The sequence below is a fragment of the Salminus brasiliensis genome, chromosome 1, assembly GCF_030463535.1.
Source record: "Salminus brasiliensis chromosome 1, fSalBra1.hap2, whole genome shotgun sequence".
In the NCBI taxonomy this organism is placed as follows: Eukaryota; Metazoa; Chordata; class Actinopteri; order Characiformes; family Bryconidae; genus Salminus; species Salminus brasiliensis.
The window spans coordinates 83,533,532-83,557,777 of record NC_132878.1 but is presented as its reverse complement, the minus strand read 5'-3'; the positions used below and the strand labels follow the sequence as shown (position 1 = coordinate 83,557,777).

At 37.1% G+C, this 24,246-nt stretch overlaps 1 protein-coding gene across 1 annotated transcript in view; it reads left to right on the top strand.

Annotated features, from left to right (window-relative positions):
- LOC140536643 (cadherin-7-like) overlaps positions 1-24,246 on the top strand; it is a 180,789-nt gene that overhangs the window by 82,430 nt on the left and 74,113 nt on the right. The gene's annotated exons all lie outside the window — the stretch shown is intronic.

The window sequence follows — 24,246 nt, the reverse complement described above, 5'->3', positions numbered from 1 at the left end:
AGAATTGCTTGTTCTTCTTTCATTCTTTCTTCATATCCAAAAAGTGGATATTCCATCTAGCCAAAGAAGATCACACAGTTCATTAATGCCTGACCTTTAGTAAGCTTGAAAATGTGAGAGACGCCACATATGATGACAGATTCCACCAGTTTTTGACCTTGATCATCCTTTAGACACCACAGGTCTAGCACTACAAGATGTATGCAGAATTAAACGTCACACACTTTAAGATCATATGGACATGGAGTCTCGACCAGCAGTCCACACCTGAGATCTTTACCTGAGATCTGAATTCCTCCTGAATAAACAGGTTTAATGACATCAAATCAAATGTATGTGTATATGTGTATATAACTGCTGTTGTCACAAAGCAGCTTTACACAATCAATAATCAGTAAGAGGACAAGAGATCAACTAGACATAAAGACCTAAAACCTTGGGTGAGCAAGTCAAAGAAAACAGTGGCAAGGAAAAAATGCCTCGGAGCTGGAGGAAGAAACCTTGGGAGCAATCAAGACTCACAAGTGGGGACCCATCCTCCTCTGGTCTAAACTATTTATAAATGATTGATTAAAGTCACTGAACCACCAAACTGATCTTCTGCTCAAGTCTACTGATATAATCATAATATCATATAAGTAAAATAATCATAATAGTGATAGAGTAATGACAGTATTGATGGCTAATGGTGGTAATGATAATAGTAGCAGACAGTTAGAGTCCTTGTAAACGTTAACATAGTCATTAGCAGATAGCAGTTGCAGGAGGGTGGGCAGCAGGTCTGTTGCAGGTTTTTTTTTATGTTGATTAGGTTATAATACATTGGAATTGCATTTGACACTAATATTAACTGTGTGAGTAAACACAAATACCCTTCATGAAAAAAGTAATACTTTTACATCACTGTGTTTATTAAAACATCTCCAGAGCTCTCCTCGTGGGAGTCTATTATTATATGTAGTTACCAAACACCTGGTTAATGATCAGAGCTTAAAATCAGGTGAGCTGATAATGGAGCATACTGGGTGGATTTAAACTAGCTTACAAGATTTTTTGTTTACCTGCATCTATTCTAATGTGACCTGGAGCTTCTAAAGGTCAAAATTATGTGAAAATAATAATATATGTAGAAAATAGTAATGATAAAATAAAAAAAAATAAAAAAGAATTATATATATATATATATATATATATATATATATATATATATATATATATATATATATATATATATATGCAAACAACAGAAGTCTGATGTTTATTTTATATATGAAACTTTCAAAATTTGTATATATTTGTATATATTCCACAGGCCAAAAATAAATAAAACTTCATAAAACTTACATTTTTCCTTTCAGAAAATTACAAAATTGATAAGTATCCAAATAAAACTATTAAACAAATTGAGGCTGTATTAACACCCCGACATTTCATTACTGAAAGTACTGAAGCATATATCCATCATAAATCATTTCTGTGCTGTCGCTTAGACACATTCAGAAATACATTTTGGAAGAAGTGTGTTTTATTGAGACACCAGATTTAGTCTTTTTTTATCAGTATTCAGAGACATTTAAAAAAAAAATTCCATAAATGTTAATGTTAAGAACAAACCGCCATGCCCAGTATACACTATAATAAAGATAATGAAAAGATTCCATACAGAAATGAACAGAATGTGATATTTAAGCATGGGAAGATCAATTGTATTGAATCTCCCCTGAAAAAAGTGACTTATTTTGACTCTAGGCCTCAGCTTCTGTAGTTGCGCATAGTTTAGTAGCAGAAGATGGTCCTTTTGTGGAAAGGCTCCTGACAAACACACATTTATTTTCCCTTTGATCTCACAAACAAAGTGACAAATAAAGGCAAGTGCTGCCTTACAATCCTGCGGCTGTGTGCTTGACAGGAGCGCACAGAGGGAGCTAGATAATAAGCATGCAGCCAGTGTTGTGGCACCTGTAAAAGTGGGGCATTATATATACACCCTCCGAGATTCTGTACACTGCAAAGCGTGTGCACACACACACTCACACACACACACTCACACTCTGGCTCAAGTACATGCGCGTTCTTGCATGAGCAAACACGCATCCACACAAACCAAACACACTCTCACTTTAAGAAGCATCTCCACACACTCGCTTACTCTGAGTGTAAACAAGAGCTTACCAAAGGTCAGCCCCCTTTTCTCTTTCTCTCTTCCTCTCTCCTTTGCTCTCTCTCTCTCTCTCTCTCTCTCTCTCTCTCTCTCTCTCGCTGAGTGCTTTATGTTTTTTGTCCAGCCGCTGAGGAACAGAGTAACCTCAGTTTGCAGAATGCAGCAGAGAAATGGCAGCACGTGCCTGTGCTGAAGGTTGAGTGCATCAGGCGATCGACATGGGGACGTTTTACAGTACAATTTTAGTCCTTTAGAGTGGTGGACAATTGCAAGTTTTTTCAAATGTCATTACGGCCCACTGTTCTGTCTTGGCTGAGTAGAGTTGGTCAGTAAAGATGTTGGGGCAGATCATTATAGTAATATTTAGTATGTCTTATGTTTTTTCTCTGAGGTCCCCTTATTGTATTTGCGTACTGGAATCAGTCATATTTCATGTTCATATTCAACTTCTTTGTATTGCTTAGGAGCAGTGTATATATATATATTGTTTGTAGAACTCTTTTTTTACATTGTATTCCTGGACCGGTTCGGTTCTTTTTTTTTAATGATGCCATACAATAACTACCTTTGGCTCCCTATAGAACCATGTTTGTAAAATGGTTTGTAAAATGAAGATGTATTTGGGAACCTCAATTCTATTTTGGGAAGGCCTCAATTTTAATTTTAAATGAAGTAACACTCCAAATGAAACCAACCACTGAATGTGTTGGATGCCCAGGTTATCTCCAAAGCCATTTTAGCTATGGAACAGGCTCCTGTCATTCTTAAGATGTCAAAAAAAAAAAAAAAAAGCACAGATGGTGGGTTTTTTTGAAGCAGAGCTCTGCTGCTAGTTGAACCAGTAACCAGTAGTAACCAGTAACCATAATGGTAGTAACCAGAGGAGCAAAATAATCTTTCACATAAATAGATGACAACACTTTAAATCTTGCAGCCCAAAATAACTCATTTGAAAGGCATTAAAAGTAGGGATAATAACAGTAGTGCTAAAATATTCAATTTATTAAATCACTTATCAGATTCCAAAGTACTGCTTCTTTACTATAAAGTGTTCAAATTATATTTTTATTTTGGTTGGAAGGGATTTATTTATGCTACGTTTTTGTATTATTTTACTTAAGAACCTCTAACGATGCTGAACAACTGATGGCCATCAGTTTACAATACGTCCAAATAACACTTTCAAAGAGACTGTTCTGTTTCAGTATCTGTATTTAGTTGCTTTGGAAAAGAAAAAAAGCAACACCATAAACCAGCATAATTATTAAAAACAATTCATTCCTTTACATTTTTAATTTATTACAATTGTATATTTGTAGCTCTTACATGTTTAGTCAGTTAATAATAATAATAATAATAATAACAATAATAATAATAATAATAAAAATAATAATAATAATAATAATATGTTTTGTATCTTGTAACCCAAAATAAACAATAGAAAATAAATAAAATTTGAGCTAAATAATGCTGAAATAATAATTAAAACATTTCTTCTGGAACAAAACACACACGGCATACATTTACTCCATGCAATAAATAGGTTTCACACCGCATAAATGTCTTAGCTTCAGTTTCTTTTGCAAAAGTTTTTTGCAAATTTGGCAATCAGTGTTGAGTTTGTTTGATTGACTCTATGCTTTGAGGGATGTTGGAGTCATAGGGAGGGTTCCTTTAGCACCTGGGCACCCAGTAGGGAATAAGTAGAGTAAATGGATTTTGAACTTCGTTTCAAATTTTTTCTGGCCGGGCAACTGTCAAACTATTTAAAAAGTAAATAAATAAACAAATAATCATCTCTTCTGCTTTTTTGTATGGACCAATCAACATTCTCTAATGACTGATGGGATGGGATCAGTCAAAATGGAGCTACATGGCATAAAATAAAATAAATACCGAAAACTGACTGAAGGAAACACTTAGAAAGAGTAGCCATTAGCATGCACACATGGGTTTGATCAGCATTGCTGCCAGAATAAAAATCCTGAAACAAACAGCATGAAGCTTGCATATTTTAGCATAGTCTTCTGATTAGTCTGGCAGGTAATGCTCTAAATGCTCAATACTTTAGACTACTACCACATTAGTGCCACATTTTGAAGCTACAGTAGCATTGTTTAACATGTGGGCTGACAAAGGGATACTTCCCTTTTAATCACATTGTGGTTGTTACTGACCACAACTTGATTTAGAGGAAAGTATCCCCATTTCTGCCCACTAACATCTTATTAGATGAGCTGATCTTATTGATCTGATTATCTGACCTGATCTTATTTTCCCAAACTTAAACATGCTTTTAGCATGGAAAATTGATGCTAACCTGATTCCAGTAGTAATTGTAAGCAGAATGTAGTAAAAAAATGGAAAGGTGCAAATAGGTCAGGTTTTGGCACTCTGGATTTCTGTCTTTGCTAACTTGTACTGTTTTTATATTTTAGTTATTTATGTATTTGTTTGTTTATTTGTATTTACACCAATGAGAGCATTATGACTAGATGACAACAAATAATGTTGATGAACTGTTCTGGCTGTTTGCATTAAAACAGTTGCTTCTTGTAGTGTCGGATATGACTAATGGACGTCGGTGTGAACACCTCAGTCTTTTTGACTTCGCCAGATCTGTGACTGGATTGTAGTATTTTGAAAACGCCAAGGCTTTTGGGGTACTCCTGCTCAGCATTGGTGAATACCTACTTACAGTGGTCTGAGGTGGGATAAACCACAGGCAGACGACAGGTTGTGTAGCGGCCGAGGCTTGTCAATGTGTAAGGGCAGCAAAGGCTATCCTGTCTGGTCTGAACCACAAAACCTCTTTGCAGGTTTTAAGAATCTGCTACTGAATTTTTCAGAGGTCCCGCGTCATATTAAATGTTGGTCATAATGTCTTGGCTTTTCTAACATGATGATAAATAAGATCTCGGAGTCTTTTCTCTTTTAAATGTGATGTGACCATGAATGAAAACAGGTTTAAATTGGTAGAGCCCAGAAAAAAATGTTGTATGCTTCTTCAGTGTATGGTGTCTGTTTGTGTGTGTGTGTGTTTTTGTGTGTGTGTGTGTGTGGGTGTGTGTGTGTGTGCATGCGTGTGTGTTTAGATTTCACTGGTGTTCCTAGCACTGCCTCATTACCCACCGTCCCACTGAGCTCCAGCTGCCACCTGTAATGCACACTGGGTGTGAAGCTCAAACAGGAGGCAGCAGGGCTGTTCTCCAGCATGTTCTTTTCCTTTCTCCTTTCTCTTGCCTCCCTGCCTCGCTCATTAGACCACACATTACACCTGTAATGTAAACACCTGTGCCGGGATGTAAACACAGCAACGTGGGTTTAATGCCACAGAGAGTGCACAGCGCTACTTTTGTGAAGACACGGCAGTCTAAGAGTAAAGGCATTTTGAGGAATGATATGGTTGGTGTTGCACATTGAGTCAAGGTGTCTTTAATGCTGCCTTCCATCACAGACTGTGTAATGTGTTTTAACAACAGAATAAATGTGTAAAGACTAAACTTTGTTCTGCAGCTGTGTTTTACACTGGATGGGGTTATTCATGGAAAGTCTAGTTTGAGGAAGGATTTCTCTAAAAATCACAACATTTGTGTAGGGCATCCAATATATATATATATATATATATATATATATATATATATATATATATATATATATATATATATATATATATATAACACTGGGTATTCTGCAATATGTAAGAGAAGCAAAGAGGAGGAAATCAGAGATCTGACGCACAGCGGAAAGCTTAATATTTCTACACCTTTCTACATTTCTTGTCTGCTAGGGTTAGCTTTTAGCACCCAGCTAGCACCTGCCTGTGTTAAACGTCCATGAAAAAATTTGTTGAGTATGTTAAGTATGTAAAAACGACTGCTTTTCTTGGCTTGTTTGCATAGCTAGCTGAAATTGAGAGAACTGAGATTGGAGTAGGGTCTGTTAGGGTTAGCTTTTAGCCAAGTAAACTCTCTTCATCAGCTTTACAGCAATGTGGTATATACTGCATTTGCATATACATATACTGCAAAAACATAACTTGTAAAATCCATGCCACAGAAGTTTTCCCCTGGCCGTTGCATGGATTTAACAAGATTTATGTTTTTTTGCAGTATATGAAATGGTGTCTAATGCAATAGATGTTCTATATTTCCTATATTTTTATTGCCATACACAAGTTTAATCCTACAGATACATATCAGGGCCTCTCTTTCTTACACTGTAATAAGGGCACTGAAAGACAAATAGTTACTTTACATCGATGCACACATTTTACACTGTCTTCAGTTAAAGCTCAGTAGTGTTGCTGCAGTCTCTAATGTTTAGGTCAAAATTACAGTTCATTTTAGTTCACGTCTAGACATTCAGTACAAAAATCATAATTTATTGGACTTGCTGGTTTGATGGAATTTAGTCAGTGGTCCCCAGGCACTGAATTGCTGTGCAAAATGAGCTAGCAATGAATTTCTAATGGCCTGAGGGAATATTTGGGAAGCTGAAAATGGTAGTAAGAAGGGATTAAAACTCAGTGAATTGATCATTCTTAAAATCAACACACATTCCTGAATTAACAACTCATGTATTAGGCGCTTTAAGCTTTAATTCTGGAGTTTTATGGAAGCCCACATGGTCACTGATTAAATGTTGGCTTAATAAAGCTTCAGGGAGCTTAGAGAGTGCTGGCTAAATTCTCCAAATTGTTGCCATGGTCGGGTCTCCCATTTCTGATTGATTGATTTTTGCTTAGACTGCTTCTTGGCCAAAGTCTTGATATCACCATGCAGTTAATACTAAGGTAGTGTACAATGTTAGTGACCCAAAAGAAAAGAATAATATATATATATATATATATATATATATATATATATATATATATATATATATATATATATATATATATATATATATAACAGTTATTAAACATTTGCACATTCCCATGATTCTCTTTTGTTGTCTCAAAAATGTGGTCTAATTGCTTCATGAATAGGTGCTACATTTGTGTACAATCACATTGTATAATATTGTAACAAAACTCTCCAAAACAGTAACTTTATACATTATAATTCAGTACAAAAGCTAACAAACAAGTTCTTCATGTTTTTGAAAGAAAAAAGTGTAGCATTGTGCCCCCCCCCCCCCCCCCCCCCCCACTGGTCACACCTATCAGTGCCCAGCATCCCCACTCTTCTGATCACCAACCTTACCTTCTACATATCTGCACCTAGTTACTGATAATCAGCATTCACTATGGACAGATGCTAGTTTTGCCTCTGTGATTGCAAGGTGTTGCATATTTGTGGTGTTTCTTCTCATGCTGCAATTCTGAGCTGTTGGTTTGTATTTGATGATCCTCTAGTTTTTGATCTTGGGACTGTTCTTTGGACTTTTTCGCACTGCTTGTTTTTTGAACTTCGTTGCTGGTTCTTTGAATGTTTTTTCTCTAAACGACACTTTGGTCTTTTTTTTTTTCCTGGACTGTTTGCCATTTATTATAGTTCTCTGCTTTTACATCCAACCAACTTTGATTGTCTCAGTGTTACACAGTACATCTACTTTGTGTGTAGAGGACACATCATGGATAACAAATTACAAGTTTCCATTTAAAAATTTGTTTTTTTTTTTATTAATAATCATTCATAATCAAGTAATTTTGAGCCATTTCAAATGTCATATATTTCGAAGGCAAATAAGAACATCTTCTAATTCCATTAAGAACATGTTTGTAAAAGAGGTGTGTGAGTGTAAAGAATCTTCACCTGATGTAAATTTCTGTATCCATGTAAAGGTTCTTTAAATTGCCTTGTCTGTACACTCATTGTACATTTTCATACAGGTCCCAATCAGATTAATTTTATAGCTCTAACATCATAAATTGTAGTTAATTTTCTCTTTATAGTTTGAAAACTCATTGTAGCATACACCAAAAGACTAACCCAGTCGTTACTGGTCAGGACCCTCCACAAAAGGGCATATTATTTGGGTGGTAGAGCATTCCTAGCATTGCGGTGACATTGACATGGTTGTGACATGTTAACGGGTGTGTGTACTCCACTGAGTGGATTACACACAGCAGCAATGCTGGGGTTTAACAACTCAGCATCACTGCTGCTCTTAGAGCAGTGTTCTAAACCCAAAATGTCCAGATAAAAGTGGTCCTTTGGCCAGACACTGACCCCTGCTGAAGTACTAGAAGATGCCTGAAACACACTGTGCACAGCTTGTGCCTCTAACTAGACCAGACAGCTGTTGTACACAGCAGAGATGTTCACATGTTGCTTCTTGCGAGTCTCTGAAGTGTAGAATCTTCAGTCTTTAGAAGGCATATTTAGCTTAGTCTCACATTTAGTTGCATGCATTGTCGAAACGTAAAAACCCCTTCTGGAAGTCTGTCAGGTTTGACACAGCTTATTAAGTAATGAGCCTTTGATTAAAAAACTTGGGACACAACTAAAAAGTGCTCAAATCAAAACACTTCAATGCGATAGGTTAGCATTTTTTTTTTTTAGGTTTAAGATGCAAACTAGCTAATAGCTAATTATAGTATGTTTTATTAATAATTTGATCCAGAACTTACTAAAACTTTAACTAGATGAGCTGATGACTTCAGCTCAATTATCTATTGTGCTAGCTTCTACTAATAGTGATGCTTGATGCAAATAATGACCTTGAAAGCAGCAAACTATTTTAATAGCTAATCCAGCTGAATTTATTTTAAGATTTATTAAGAATTTGACGTAGAACTTAGAAACATTTCAACTAAATTAGCTCATGACGTCATCTAAATTTTAATTCTGGATTTTTAAGGAAGCCACACCGTCACTTATTAAATGTTGGCTTAATCAAGCTTGATATCACCAAGCAGTGAGTACAAAGGCAGTGTACAATGACTCAAAGCGAGAATAAAATATATACATATATACAATATACATTAAACATTTGCACATTTCCATGATTATCTTTTGTTGTCACATTAGATATTTCTTAATAATGTGGTGTAATTAATGGATAGGTGCTATATTTTGAATTTTAAAGATCACATTGTATAATATTGTACCAAAACTCTCCAAAACAGTAACTTTATACACTGTAATAAAAAAAAACAATGTTTTACCTGCTTAACCTTGAAACTAATGTAATAATAAGTTTTATTAATTTTAAGAATTGAATATGGAACTTTTTTTGCAGAATTTCAACTACATTAGCTATTAATTAGCTATTGCGCTAGTTATTACTAGACTTTTACTACATGCTTGCCAACTCTTGCTTTCACAAGTTGCTTTTGTACAACTGTAATAGGTAATCCAGCCAACACTGTCGTACAATTATACTAAAATCTTGATCTGGAACTAACTAAAACTTCAGCTAGATTTATTAACATATTCAGCTCAGTTAGTTATTGCGTTAGTTACTACTTAATAACCATGCTACTTAGTATCCAAAGTACACGCAATCCAATAAATTAAAATTGCTTTGCCTGTTTAACTTCACATTTAATGCATGTAACAAATGTAGCATGTAGTTCTATCTATCAGACCAGCTTTTTTGTTTATGTCTATTTACATTACCATTTTTCAGCCTCCATTTACAAGCCCTTAAGGCAGATATAGCATAAATAGGCTCTGTTCTGATTGGCTGGCCTGTATTGTGCCTCATTTAAAAACACTCAAAGCTGAAACACTCTTGAGAAATACAGTATGATTGGATGGGTCTAAACAGTAATAGGTTGAATAAGTGTAGATATGTAAATTAGTTCAGTTGGTTCTTCAGACACCAGAGAAATGTTTTTCAAAATGGGCTGTTTTTACATCATGGTTTTCAAACACACAATGAATTTTCAATGATGGAGCCATGGGTCAGTTGAGGGAAGGTTAAGTCAGCAGTCAATAAACTATAACTTCATTGCGATTCAAGTCTGGGTCACTGCTTTGAGCTCTTGTCTCTGGTACGCTGTGTTTAAAAAAAGGCAGCAACACTACTGTGTCTGATCCACTTGTACCAACCCAACACCTTCTAACATGCCACTACCACTGTAGTGCTGAGACTACTCCACCCAAATAATCTCTGCTAATAAAAGAATGGTAAAAATGTGTTTATTTCCAGTGTGGATGTTCGTAATAAAGCAGTACCAAGCTGGCTTGACGTTCACCCTTAAGGCAGTGTGCCAGACGGTGTATCTGTTGCTTTAGTAACCAATCTGCAGTCTTGCATTGGCACTGTGATACAAAGGCTGGTTTGACAAGACAACAACCAGACACAGGTTCTGTCGACTGTCAGTTTTGACAACTGTTACCATAATGCTTAGGTCTATACAGCCAGTGCTTGCCCATGGGCCAGTCTCACTCTCATCAAATAGACACGGACGGAGTCTTCTAGAGATCTAAAAGCTGACTCTGAAACAGACCATGTACAGCTGTTCTTACTGACATCACTTGAATATCTTGAATTACCAGGATGGGTTTTAGGATTAATTTGTATAAGATTCATTTGATTTTCGTGTAGATTATGTGAGTGTGTGTTTTATATGTTTTCTGGACATCAAAAAAATCTCTTTATTGAAAATAAGGGGGCCTCACACAGCAAAAAGTTCTTGTCTAAAAGTGCTTTTTCCAAAAGCTATGTGTTTCTTTTTTTAAAGTTACTTAGTCCATATGGCCCATTGATGGGAACTAAGCTGCTAAAATAGCTGTTATTCATTGATGTTACATAAATCAGTTTTAATGGAACAATAACAAAAACAGCCTGTTCAAAAACCTAAAAATGAGCTGAATTAGCGGAATTATCACTTTTCATGAATTCAAAAGTATTCAGACACCCCTCTAATTAGGGAATTTGGCTACGTTAAGCTGCACCCATTGCTGATACAGGTAAGCACAGCTTGTTAAATCTCTGAAAGGTGTGCTCTGGAGCTCTGGAGCAGATGTTTATGACCCCAAGGTCAAAATGCCTAGAGGCTAGAGGGATATACCCCGCCCCAACCTGCAATGCTAGACTGTGGAGCTCTATTACGTGGAGTAATAGAGCTTGATTCTGTTACATTTAGAACTAGTATTATGTTTTGGCCAGATGACTGGTTCAGAGCCTCTCCAAAACAGCAGGGCTTGGGGGTTGTCTGAATCATCTGTGGTGGGAAACTATTGACAGTGGTCGGAGGAGGACAACAGGGTGTTAGGTGCCCAGAGCTTGTCAATGTGTGAGGCAAACAAGGGCTATATTATATGAGCAAAGGAGACAGAAGGGCTACTGTGGGAGGGGTCTTGGAATTAGCAGTTATAGGAGTGTTTAAAGTGGGCGCAGTCTGGACTGGACTTTGGAAGAAAATGCCTGGTCTAATGAATCCTGTTTTCCTTTATATAGCTTGGATGGCCAGGTACACATGGGCTGTAACTCACTGGGTTTAAAGGATCTTAACATCTTGATGCCAGATACCACAAGATACCCTCATTGGTCTTGTAGAGTGAGCTGTTTTGGAGGCATGCAGATGACCATCTGCATATTATGTGAAGTAGTCATTGTAGTCATAGCAAAACCCTTGTTAGCAGTACTGCTGTGGCAGTTTTTCATGTGCATAAACCTTTTAAATGTCACCTAAATCCTGTTTAACAGCCTCTCTCACATTTAGCTCACTGCATTCTGCCTGGCTTGATGAAGAGTTCAGAAGCTCAAGTTTCTGAAGTTTTTTTTTAATTTTATTTTTTTAATACACCCTTACTTTCTTCTTTTCCAGCCATTTAAAAGTCTTTAGTTGGACCAGTTGATGATGTACCAGTGTGACGTCCCATTATTAACACCCATTAGTCTATTAAAGTAGTTTTCCACTTCCAATCCTAGACTTGAGAACAGCAGATAATGACCTGTGCTCTGCCCATTATGGACCACTTCTAAAGTTTATGTTAATGTTAATTACTACTTAAAAACTTCCTAAGAGTTCTAAAGTATGCAGATAAGTATTAATGCCATTCCGGTGGATATGAACACTAGCCGCAATGAAATATTAAGCATTTTGGTGTGTGTGTGGGTGGCTGGGTGAATGAGAATGTGCCTGCATGTACCCTTATGAACAGAGCTCTCCAGCATGGCAGCACTTATCTGGTATTTTTGTAGAGAAAATTTAGTGAACTACAACTCCAGGCTCTAGTGCTGCATTTTCATTTTTAGCCAGCTTCCTGACACAGATTCAACAGAGCCATGAATGGAGTGGAAAGAATAGAGTGGACAAGTTTATTTTAAAAAGGGGCTGGCAGCTCACAGGAGAGCATGAGAGCAGGTATACCCCAGACAAGTTAACCCAGACAAGTTGTCAGATTAGCTTTAGCCTCACAGGCAAGTTAGCTCTCATACTCTTGTAGGTACTGAAACATGACATAGATGCAATCGGGTGGAAAGTGGCTAGCTAATTTAAGTCTGCTGATAATTTAGTTAACTAATCCAGTTATAGAATGGTATTAGCATTACTACATAGCATTACTACAGTATCACTGTGCTGACATTTACATTTTTGGAATCTGTTGGTTTTTCCAATTTATGCAGTTTTCATGTGTGTCTGTTCTGCCCACATTCTACTTATCCTCAAGTCAAGTCAAGTCAAGTGGGTTTTATTGTCATTTCAACTATATACAGAGTACACAGTGAAACAAAACAACGTTCCCCCAGGACCATGGTGCAACATAGACACAGTGCATACAGAACACAAGTGCAACACAGTACAAGTGCAGACAGACAATACAACACAATATAGACAAATAGAGTAATAAATTAGGGGTAGTGTGCAAATTATGCAGTGTGTAATAGAGAGAGAGAGAGAGAGAGAGAGAGAGAGTGTGTGTGTGTATGTGCATGGAACAGAAAAAAACAGTTCAGTCTCTGGAGTTGAGAAGTCTGATGGCTTGGGGGAAGAAGCTATTGCAGAGTCTGGTCGTGTTGGACCGGATGCTGCGGTACCTTCTTTCTGATGGCAGGAGGGAGAACAGTCTGTGTGAAGGGTGGGTGGAGTCATCCACAATGCTGGTTGCTTTGCAGATGCAGCGGACAGTGTAAATGTGTAAATGATGATCCTCTCAGCTGTCCACTAACCTATACTGTACAAATCAAAGTCAAAGGCAACTTTATTGTAAAAACTGCACTGTGTACAGGATATACACAGGATTGAAATTATATTACTCTCAGACCCATGGTGCAGCAATAAACATCAAACATTTCAATAGACATTAAATAACACTAAGCATACAAAATGGTATTATACTAATGTGTGATACATTGTAGGAATGTAAGAGTTTAAATTGTTTGTATAAATAAATACATAGAGGTCCCTAATTCACCTCAGATGTAAAGTGGCATTTGCAGCAATGTACTCATAAAGTGTATGAATAAAGTATTTGTATAGAGGTCCCTGAAATTACATATAACAGTAAAGTGGCATAAGCAGCAGATTGAAAATCTGGGTATGGTTAGTGCAAATATAAACAGTAGTGCAAATATTTTAGTGCAAATATTTTTTTGCTTATATACTTATATGTATATATGTGGCGTGTGCATAACCTAAGTTCTAATATAAGGTGATAGGTGATGATAGAGTAAAAAGTAAAAGCTATTCGGGTTGGGTGAAGATCTGTGTTACGCCATATTTACAGATCAAATCCACACAATTAATAACTTTAGTTGCAATGTAAAGCTGTGATGTTGTGGTATTCACAGTGTTAGCAATGGTAACAGTGATGCAGTGGAAGATGCTATGGAAGTGCTAACAAGGAAACTGGGACGTTTTAACAATCTGTTAATTAACTGTTAAATTTGGAAAATAGAAATATACTTGAGGAATGGACGATTATATCATATATGCAGCACACTGAGAGATCAGACTTCTGATTTTTTGCTGCCACCAGAACTGTTTAGAGTTGATTGTTAGTTGATAATAAGACTCAAACTATGGTAGAGATAGCTATTCAAAACATCTTTATAGAATGTGTAGAATTCTCCTGAAGGCTGAATGAATAAAAGATGCAAATGGATAAAAACTACTCTGCAGTATTAAAGAGTGGAGTGAGTGATTAACCGAATGAGAAATGGTTCTCTAAGCATAACGGTCGTGACCTGAAGGACAAAGTTTGTGTCTCTAACTCAGTTCAGTGAGTCTCTTTACCAAAGTCCTTAATCCTAAATTGAATCCCCAAGATGCTCTAAGGGGAAAGGGGCTTAAGTCCAGGAAGGTCCACTAACCCTCCAGCCATTTGAATATGTGCCAGGGCACTGGTGATGGACAATGTGGATCAATCCTCCATATTAAGCATGCTATATTTTATATAACCTCAGGATTTTTAGCATTGTGGATGTACACACCTAGATAAAAATGGGCTACTGAGATGTTTGGTATAGAACTTTTACATTAAGTGGAGGTTCTTTAAACTTTAACTATGAGAAGTTTATCAAGATCACAGGACTTTAATATGCCAAACCTTTTTTTCTGTCACTTCTGTGTCACATTATCAAATACCACTTACAGATTTCCGAGCACTTTAGCAATGCATTTAGTAGCAGGTCCGGTTACTCTCTGGTTTCCATAGAACTTGTAGCTCATAACAGGAACTGAGAACAAGTAACTACTTTACACAACTTACCTAGTAAAGGGCCCATGCAAAAGTTTAACTGTGTGTAGAAGAATGAAAAACACTTTTACTTATACTCTGATACAAGAGAGGACTAATCTAGTAATTTTTCACCATCCATATTTAGTTGCTTAATCAATATTATGCTAAATTAATTAAGTTAATTTAGTTAATTGCTTTGCCATTGAGCGCACCTTTGATTTTGCAGCTTGTTATTATATTTTATACCAAAATATTGAGGTTTGGTCTTATATCTTTGTGGCCCTCATACCCTTTATTACCTGCTGCTGGGCCTTAGACTCACCCTGTGAGACACATTAACAATGAACAATTTTATTCCTAATAGAGGAATTGAGGAGACATCAATTAGAGGGTTTTAGTTCACCCTGCTTTTTGCTAAACTTTTTACTTGTACTTTACTACTGAATCAGGCTTTATCTGTGCTTTATATGTGCCTTTAGAAATATATGTCAACATCCTCTTTTTGTGTTTTCTTTTTTTCTTTTTTTATTTAAGTCTTTTAATGTAAATGTCTGCAAAGGTTATATAAGTCTTAAAACTGAAGTTGGAACCTTATTTAAATTTCTGTTCCACCATTAAAAAGCTGAGCTGGCTTTAGCCTGTGACAGATACTACTGTGGACACCACAGTCTGCGATTAGAGCATTTAATTAAACAGAACTAAAACAAATAGGAATGATGTCATCCGTGTCACATTCTATCATCACTAAGTTGAAATATTTAGTTTAATTGTTAGTTTATTCACTTTAATATTGTTTTTCTTGTGTTTTTACTAATTGTAATAACAAAATTAACTCTAAAATCTGTCAAGGCTTAAATATTCCTCATGACTTTTATGGGCAGGAGTAGGCTGATCTACTGTAGACTGAATAGGCTGATATACATTATGTAAATACTGTTTTTGTGACATCACAAAAACAGTAAACTCTAAATGGGCAACCTTTATGTACCCCTTGTGCTGGGAAGAAAACAGGACATTCGGAAACTTAAACAGAGTTAATATACTAAATTAATTTAATAAAATGTGAGGACAATTCCGTGCTATAGGCCCTTTAACTTCAGCTATGGGCTGTAGTCTCTCCTTGTTTTCAAGGTAAGGTAAAATGCACAACAAAAAGTCTGGCTAATATTATTGCATGACTGGCCTTTATGTGCCTCTGCCCCTTTCATGCCCATTCAGGAAGGATGCTTTAATTGAATGTGCGCTGGATGACTGAGGAGAAGCCAAAGAGCATTGCTCTAATGTCTGCTCTGCTACGAGAACAAAAAGATCCGGCTTTAAGAAGACTTCAATACCCATAATCCGTCTTTTATTAAGATATGGAGCTGGCCTTTAGGAGGCATGAAGACTGGATTTTCATGTTTGCCAACCTGATAAAGTAGTCACTCTCTTTTTAAGATGTGTCTCAGTCCACAGTGAAGATGCCTTTCTCTCCCCTCCATTATGACTGGTGAGATTCTGTGTATTCTTTTCAGGAAAACGCTTGGCCGTCTGTATGGATTGGATTGTCAGAGCGTAGCCTGTTGTATATTTGTCGAGTGGGACAGAGAGAGTGGGTGACATGGAACATGAAATGATATGATAAGACTGCTACATGGAAAGTGGATGCCTGCTATTGAAGAAGCTTGCTGTGAAATATAGGATCTACTGAAGCATCACTTCAGGCTTCTTTCGCTGTGTTTGGGTATTTTCAGTGCTGTTGCATATTGATGAATGCTGTTTTATTTATTCAATCAATATCCTCATTCAAATTCCTCATGCGACATTGACCTTTGAAGAGAACGTTTCAGACCCCCCACCCCCCATGTTGGTCTTACCAAATACACCAGCACAGTTTTTAGCCGTAACCAGTTGCCTCTAGACCAGATAGTTTTACAGATATTTACAGCACTGTAAAAAGAGAGCAACAAAGAACAATATATAAAAAATGGAAATACACTGCTCAAAAAATGCTGAAGATCTGATGGATATGGTTGACTGACAGTTCTGTAAGGCCCCCAGCTTTCTACCCAGCAGAACTAAACTCAGCAGAGCATTTACATTTACATTTGTAATATTTAGCAGACACTTTTCTCCAGAGCAGCTTCGCTGTACACTCAATAAAATATTCATAGCAAGTATAAACAGGCTAAAGTCCAAAGAATACACTTTCTGGACAGAAGTATTGGGACACCTGATCATTCATTATTTCTTATTATTTAAGGGTATTAAAAATAGTTTATCCTGCTTTTGTTGGAGTAACTGTCTCTACTTCACACACTTTTTTAATAGTTCTTGGAGCATTACTGTAAGGATATCATTGTGTCATTTATTCATAACCTTTCAGATTTAACCACTGTCTCAACCTAAAGATCTTGAGCATGTATCAATCAGGTTTACACTCTACCATAATATGTATGTTCACATATATATTTTACAATAGTTTACAATACCTCTATAATATACTGACATGTATATTAGTCCATATCTCTGCCTATATTCTGTATATACTGTATTTATTGTACATTCTGCATGTGTTGCTTATTACACTTCTGGTTAGATGCTCAACTACATTTCGTTGCCTTGTACTTGTACATGTGTAATGACAATAAAGTTCTAATCTAATCTAATCTAATCTAATCTGGTATAACCTTGACAATGATGGACCAATCAGTTTTCTCAGGGAGAAAATGCCAGCACCATGGTATAATGACCACACACCTACTCTAAAACAGACACAAAACTGGAATCAGTCAGTATGGATACCTAGATAGAAAAGATGCAATACACCACAGCTAGATACAGTACACTCACTGCTCTGTGCCTGAATGCCAAACACAAAGTAACACATTTCAGTGAAGTCACAAGCCTGTAATTAAGGCAGACTTAGTAATCAGAAGTGCTCTTGAAAGGATGGTTGCTTGGTACGGATCAAGTTGACTGCCTAGCGATTCTGCATCAATGGCAGTTCAAAAATAGGCAGTGGCCGACTTCATATGTGTCGGAGGGTACATATAGGGAATAGGGAAAATTGGGAAAATAGGGAAAATTCACACCTATGGCCAACCATTAATACAATAATGGTAGACCTAAACATCTTCACATAGTTATGTTATAAGCAAGAATCAAAGCTGCTGCTCAAAATGCCATACTGAATAAATCTTCTAGCTAAACTGTGTGCAGTTTTTTCAACATTATCCAAGTTATTCTGTAGCAAAACAGGTGTTTTAAACATCTGAAAAGGTAACTTTATACATGTTTATGTTAATTAAGAACTAGATTTAATTAATTTAATTTAAAAGTAAATATATATATAAAAAATATAAAATATAATATTATAATATAATATAATATAATATAATAAATATATATAATATAATATTTTAACCTTTTCTATTGATTGATTTAAGAAAAAAAAAAGTTATGGTATTTTGTAATGGCACCAATACAATATTCATACATATAATCAGTAAGTACAACAGGAAGAGATGATAAAAAAAATAACTTTAATTGAATTTTCAGTTACAAAATCATCCACAGAGCCATTTGTTTATTAATTTAACCAATAATATCAATCCACGAAAACCACCAGCAGGGAATGTCCTGTGTGTTTGACGGTCTTCCTGCAGGCTGGTGTTTCCTCATCTCTGTGTCCAGCCTAAAGGCGCCGATGAGCTTCATTCAGCTGCCTGCGGCCTTCCTCCTGACCTAAGCCAGCTGGGTTGATCTGACCCCCTGTAGACTCTCACTTCACACACATTTGGCCTTGCGTTTCCTCCGTCATGCAGACAAATGTCAGGGATTGGGGGCTCGTGGCTGAGAGCATTGCCCTCCTACACACCCCTGTGGCCCGCGCCCGGGACCTCGGGCAGAGCGTGACAGGCCGATAAATGTTGTTTGCGCCGCAGCTGTGCAAGCTTCTGGCACTGTGTTGGTATTAGGGTTGTACAGCATGCTAGCAAAATGTGTGTTGCTTTTCCCACACTTAGAATATGCAGTTATCAGAACTTAACAATGTGTTGCAGCACATTTACAAAATTGATAAGTTAAGAAATTCAGTTATTTGTGTTATTTAAGTCTGTAAATAATAGAAATTTAAATTTAAATACATTTAATCTTTGTCTTTTATCAGTCTATATTTTGATGTTCCAGAAATGCAGTTATTTTAGATGTTGTTTGGCAGACTTTAAACTGGTGTTCCTGTTTTTGAGACTTACCAGCAGTTGATCTTGTTTTAAACAATCAGTATTTACTCGACTGAGGTTGTCTTATCATTATTGACTTTGACACTTATACATGTACATTGTTATCCACCATTTGGATTCTGTGGTCTTTTTTTAAATATTGGTGCACTTTTTCTTTTAGTAATGTACCAAATTGTTAGTTTGGCCAAACCTAATGCTTTTGCTTTCTCTTTCTAATGGGTTTATTCTGATTTTTCAGCCTAATGGTGGGTTGCTTGTGTGAATGATTGGCAGTTGGACAGCTCTTTCAGCTTCATAATGAGAGTTAACAAACACGATTCCAAGTACAAATGTCACACTTGATATTTACTCTAGACCTTTCATCTGCTTTCTTGTAAGTGACATAGTGAGGGAACAACACAAGCCCGATCTTGTGACAGCTGAGCAACCAATTGGCCAGTTTCTTTTAAAGCAGTATTATGTGAGAATTGATTTTTATTTCTCCTGGGCTCCCCCTACAGTAAGAAGGTGCAATTCATTCTTTGAGCCACCACTAAAGGACTTTGCACATGCACATTGCACATTTCTGGACAGGCTGAGGTATATAGTATTGTCACTGAAATTCATGTGGACTGGCAAAGTTTCACCAAAGTTACACAGTGCAGTTAGCAGCGTGCCTGGCGCCTGGTGTGAGAATGACAGAGGCACTATTCTCGCAATTACGAGTCAGTGGAGCATCACAATGATTTTTAAGCTGTCATTTTAGGGTAAAAGTAATACATAATGTTGGATTAAGTCCCTGATGAACCAAATCAAATGAAAAAAACTTTAGCAATTGATCTACACAAGTTGGAATCAGTGAAACTCTCCCATAAGCCTCAGAACATCCTGGCTTAAGACACTTTAGTTATTAGGTTTTTGGTGCTTTAAATTAACTCAAATGTACAGATCTTTATTGGTGACAATGGAACAATTCTGTAATTATATAACTGGTTTGATCTTGATTTTTCAGTCTAGAAGACTTGTTTCAGTGTGGCAGTTGTACATTTAATCTATATGTGAGTGGCCTTGGTGTTTGTATTTTTATACAGAATGTGCAATAAATTGTGTCACGCAAGTTCACACAGTGCTGCTGGTTGTATGTCATTATTTTAATGGCTTTTCCTTTCAAAAAGAAATGCATTTTCATCTTCTATATTCATGTATATTTCAGTAACTGTTCTAAAGGTGGTGCCGGATGAAATAACTCATAAATGTAGTCTCCTTGTTTGAAACATTTTCATAATTTGAAATCAAACAGGGCCCATTTCTCTAGGATGCCCAGTAAATGGCAAATGGCAAGAGTTGCTTGGTGCTTTCATAATGAAGGGCTGGATACTGCTGTCTGTTCTAGCCACCATGTTTAATTATGGACTGAATGTGCAGCCTTGTCACACTCTTCTTTTGTGAGTCAGTTCACCCCCTACATTTATTTTTTTTAATACTTCAATACCCTCTTTATGCTTGCCATCTAGTGGTGTAGGCACTGGCTATTAACCCTTATTAACTTATTAACCCTATCAACCCCCAGCAATCAATTTGAGCATCTGTATAGAACTATTAAGGGGCTATACAGTATAAATGCAGTGGAACAGCTTTTTTTTCAAATGAGTATGAGCCCTAACATTAAACCTGCCTGCCTAATACTGTGTAGGTCTCTCTAGTGTGTCCAAAACAACTTTGTCCCATCAAGACATGGACTCCCCCAAGACATGGCCAGCTTGAACTTTTTTCAATTTGTCCTACCGTAACTTGTTAATGAAATCAGGCCAGGTGGGGTAACCTTCGCTCCCCATATGCATCAATAAGCCTCAGTCACTTATGATCTTTTTCCTGTTGTTAGTTTACCAGTTGTTGTTCTTGGAGAACGTTTGGCAAATGCTGACCACTGTGTATGTGGGACACCTGCTTTGGTTTTTCTGCTGATATCTCTCAAAAGAGAGTCTCTAAGGTCCAGGGAAGGCTTTCTGCTAGATTTTAGAGCATTGGTATGAGGTTTTGGTTGCATTCAGGGTCAAGAGTATTAGTGAGGTACGGATGTTGGATGATCACCACCCCACCTCATCCCGACTCCCCAACTCATCCCCAACTCCATTCCAAAAGTATTGGATGGAGCACCATCATTTCAGAGAGCACAGTTCCACTGCTCCACAGCTCAATGCTGGGGGGCTTCATACCCCTCTAGCCCACATCTGGCATTAAGCATGTTGCCAATAGGTACATGTTTATTTGCTCCAGAGAGTCCTATTCTATTGGCAGTACTTCTCTACAAGGACTAAACAAGCTGTTTATGATTGCATTTGGGAGCAATGAGTGTGTTCGGGAGCAACTGGGGCAGTGGTGGTTTAGCAGTTAGAGCAGCAGGTCATTGGTGACAGGGTTGTGGGTTCAATACCCAAGCTTGTCAGGCTGCCACTGTTGGGCCCTTGAGCAAGACATCTCCACTCCTGAGGCTCAGCAGTGATGGCTGCCCACTGCACCAGGCATGTGTGCTCACTGTCCACTGTGTGTGTATGCTCATTAGTGTGTATGTGGTGTTCAGTGCACAGGTGGGTTACATGTGGAACTGACAGCATTCATTAGCCCCTTGATGTATCTTTAAAGGGCATAGCATTGTCTGTAAGGTCCTATTGTATACCTGAAAGGTTTAACAAATTTACTTTTCCAGGAGCAAGATGCACATTTGTAGCTTTTTTAAACAGAAAAGTGAAAGAAAATGTATGTGCATGTGCTGTTTTTGTTAGATGTAGTGCTGCACTTTTCAAACAAGCCCATCAAACAGATTTTGGCTGCATTTGATGAATCAGTAAAAATAGGAGCTATCTGAAGTCTTGAGTACATTTGTATGCTGTATTTTTCTTTCTCAAATATTAAATCTGTTAGATGTTGTAGATTGTTTGTCATAAAAGGCACAATGCAAGAATTTAGAAATATCATTACTGAATAAGAAGAGTTAATTAAAAAGGTGGGTCATTTATTACTATATAACATTAACCAAACTTTCTGATGTTCTTATTCAGAGCGACTTACATCTGAATCACACAGGTAGGCAAACATAGAGTTGACGATAAGAGCAGTGTTGTTACCCACTGCACTACACCAATCACACTGTTTCCACTTGAAGAGTACTTCAGTAAACTGGCTTCCACCAAATCTGCAGTATGGTTTTCAGTATGGGTGTAAGGCAATGTTGTTTTCTGCATCTGTTTTTCTGTATGATTAGTGCTCGAAATATACATATATGTATTCAGCTTTGAGTCAGAAAGGGGGCGTGGCCTAAATCTTTTTTTTTACTTTTTGCATTTATTAGGTATTTTATTGCCCAGCACCTTATGATTTTAGGGCTTTGAAGAACGACTAAAACATGTAAGATGCAAATTCAAGTTAATGTATAGTTTAGAGCATGGTGTTTGTATTGTATTAAATTCCCTAACATTTTATTTTGGTGAGTATTTTACATGTACAAGGAATTTGTGCACAGGCTAGGAGTAGAGTTGGGTGGTATAATAGTAGTATGTAATGTTGACAGAATGGTTAATGGAAATTTAAAACCACAACTTATCTGATGTGTTACATTTTTGTTCTGTGTATGTCTAGTAGATGGCCAAGTAAGCTCATTCCCCCCATGTGCACAGGGTGGAAGTGCTGTGGGTTCTCTCTGATTGGTTATGTCAGGCTCTGAAAACAGGTGGAAAGAAATAAACACACCGCAGTTGCCAGTTTAGCGATGTGCTGAGTTTAAATTAATAGAGGAAGCAAACCAGGATGAAGCAGTCTGCTTAATGGCAAAACAGTCAAACACTCCCAAGACCATTTATGCTCTAAACAGTTTGGTTCTGTGACTTTTATTACACCCAAAGGATAACTAATCAGTAACTACATGCAAAGCAATGCAAATTGACTTGTTGTACGGTTATAATAATGAGAGTATAAAAAAGGCCAGGAACCACCAAAGGTTAGCTGGAACACAGTCTGTGCTGTGGTGTTTAGCCTGCTAGCTAACTTTTCAAAGCCTAGATGGATGGCTACAAGTCCAAACATAGCTGATTGTGTAATATTACGCCTTTCTGTTACTACTGACACAAGTCGTTCAACGCTCAAAGTTTTTATCCTCAACACTGATATGTCAGGAGCTCTGCAGTTAACCGCACTGAGGTGGATTGGTTGCCAAGTAGGTAGCTAAGCAAAGACTAACTTAGTAAGTGGGCTAAACTTTAATATCAGTTTCTGTCTTTCCAACAGCAGTTGCTCGATCTGAGTCATTCTCGTCTAAATGTTTATAAGTGGGGTTTCTGTCCTGCTTAAGTCTCTAGGACTAGCTTGTTCACTTGCTTCTATACTTTCTGATAAGCTTTGAAGGCTCATGGACTGTAGCTACATATATGTCTTCAAGTGATCTTATTGTGAAACTAGAAAGAGAGCAGGTGGCAAGTGATGCACAGAAGCAAACCCACTTCTTTCTTTTTTTTCTTCAGTTTCTTTTTTAACATTATAATACAAAATGATTCACATTCTGTTATTTGCAGTGTCCTGACCTCAAGAGTGCATCAAGGGTTGTGGGGTGTCCAGCATCTCAAGGGCCTCAATCAAGTCCAGAAAAGGAAGCTGTAATGGCCACTTGTTTGGGTTGATTTGCCCTCAGTTTGTCAGAGATGCTTTTTTTTTTGGCATGCTCTATTCACCTTGATGCCCTCTTTTAGACTTTGTATCCCAGACTATATCTCTAATGGGATATGTTTTCACCATTCCTTCTCCTTTTTTGTGAAAGCAGCTTGCCTGATTATGCCAGTGCTTTGGCAATTTACTCATTTCACACAGTGCACCAGTCTGTTTTTGAAAACCAGTCTGACTACCTAGCATAAAAAAGTAAAGCCTCTTGGAGCCGGATGCCCCCCTACTTTGGTTAAGAAGCCCCCTTGTGAATCTTGCATCAGTTTGTCATCTAGATTTCAGAAATTGTATTGTTTTTATTCAATGTGATTTCTAGCTTTTGTACTTGTCTAATCAATACAATAATAATTTAAAAACATATGTTTTAAAATGAAATGTATCTTTTAGAATACAGTATTGAAATGCTGTTCAGTTACAGTCGCAGCATCCCCACAACTTTAGTAGCTCTAAAACTGGTCTAAAAGCTAGTATATGAACTGTGTGCCCATGCCCTTACATATTGAATTCTCATGAACAGTTTTCCAGACCTTATTCTTTTAGTATTTTGCTAAACATTCTGCTGAGCATCAGTATAATGCCTTCTGTCCTCTCA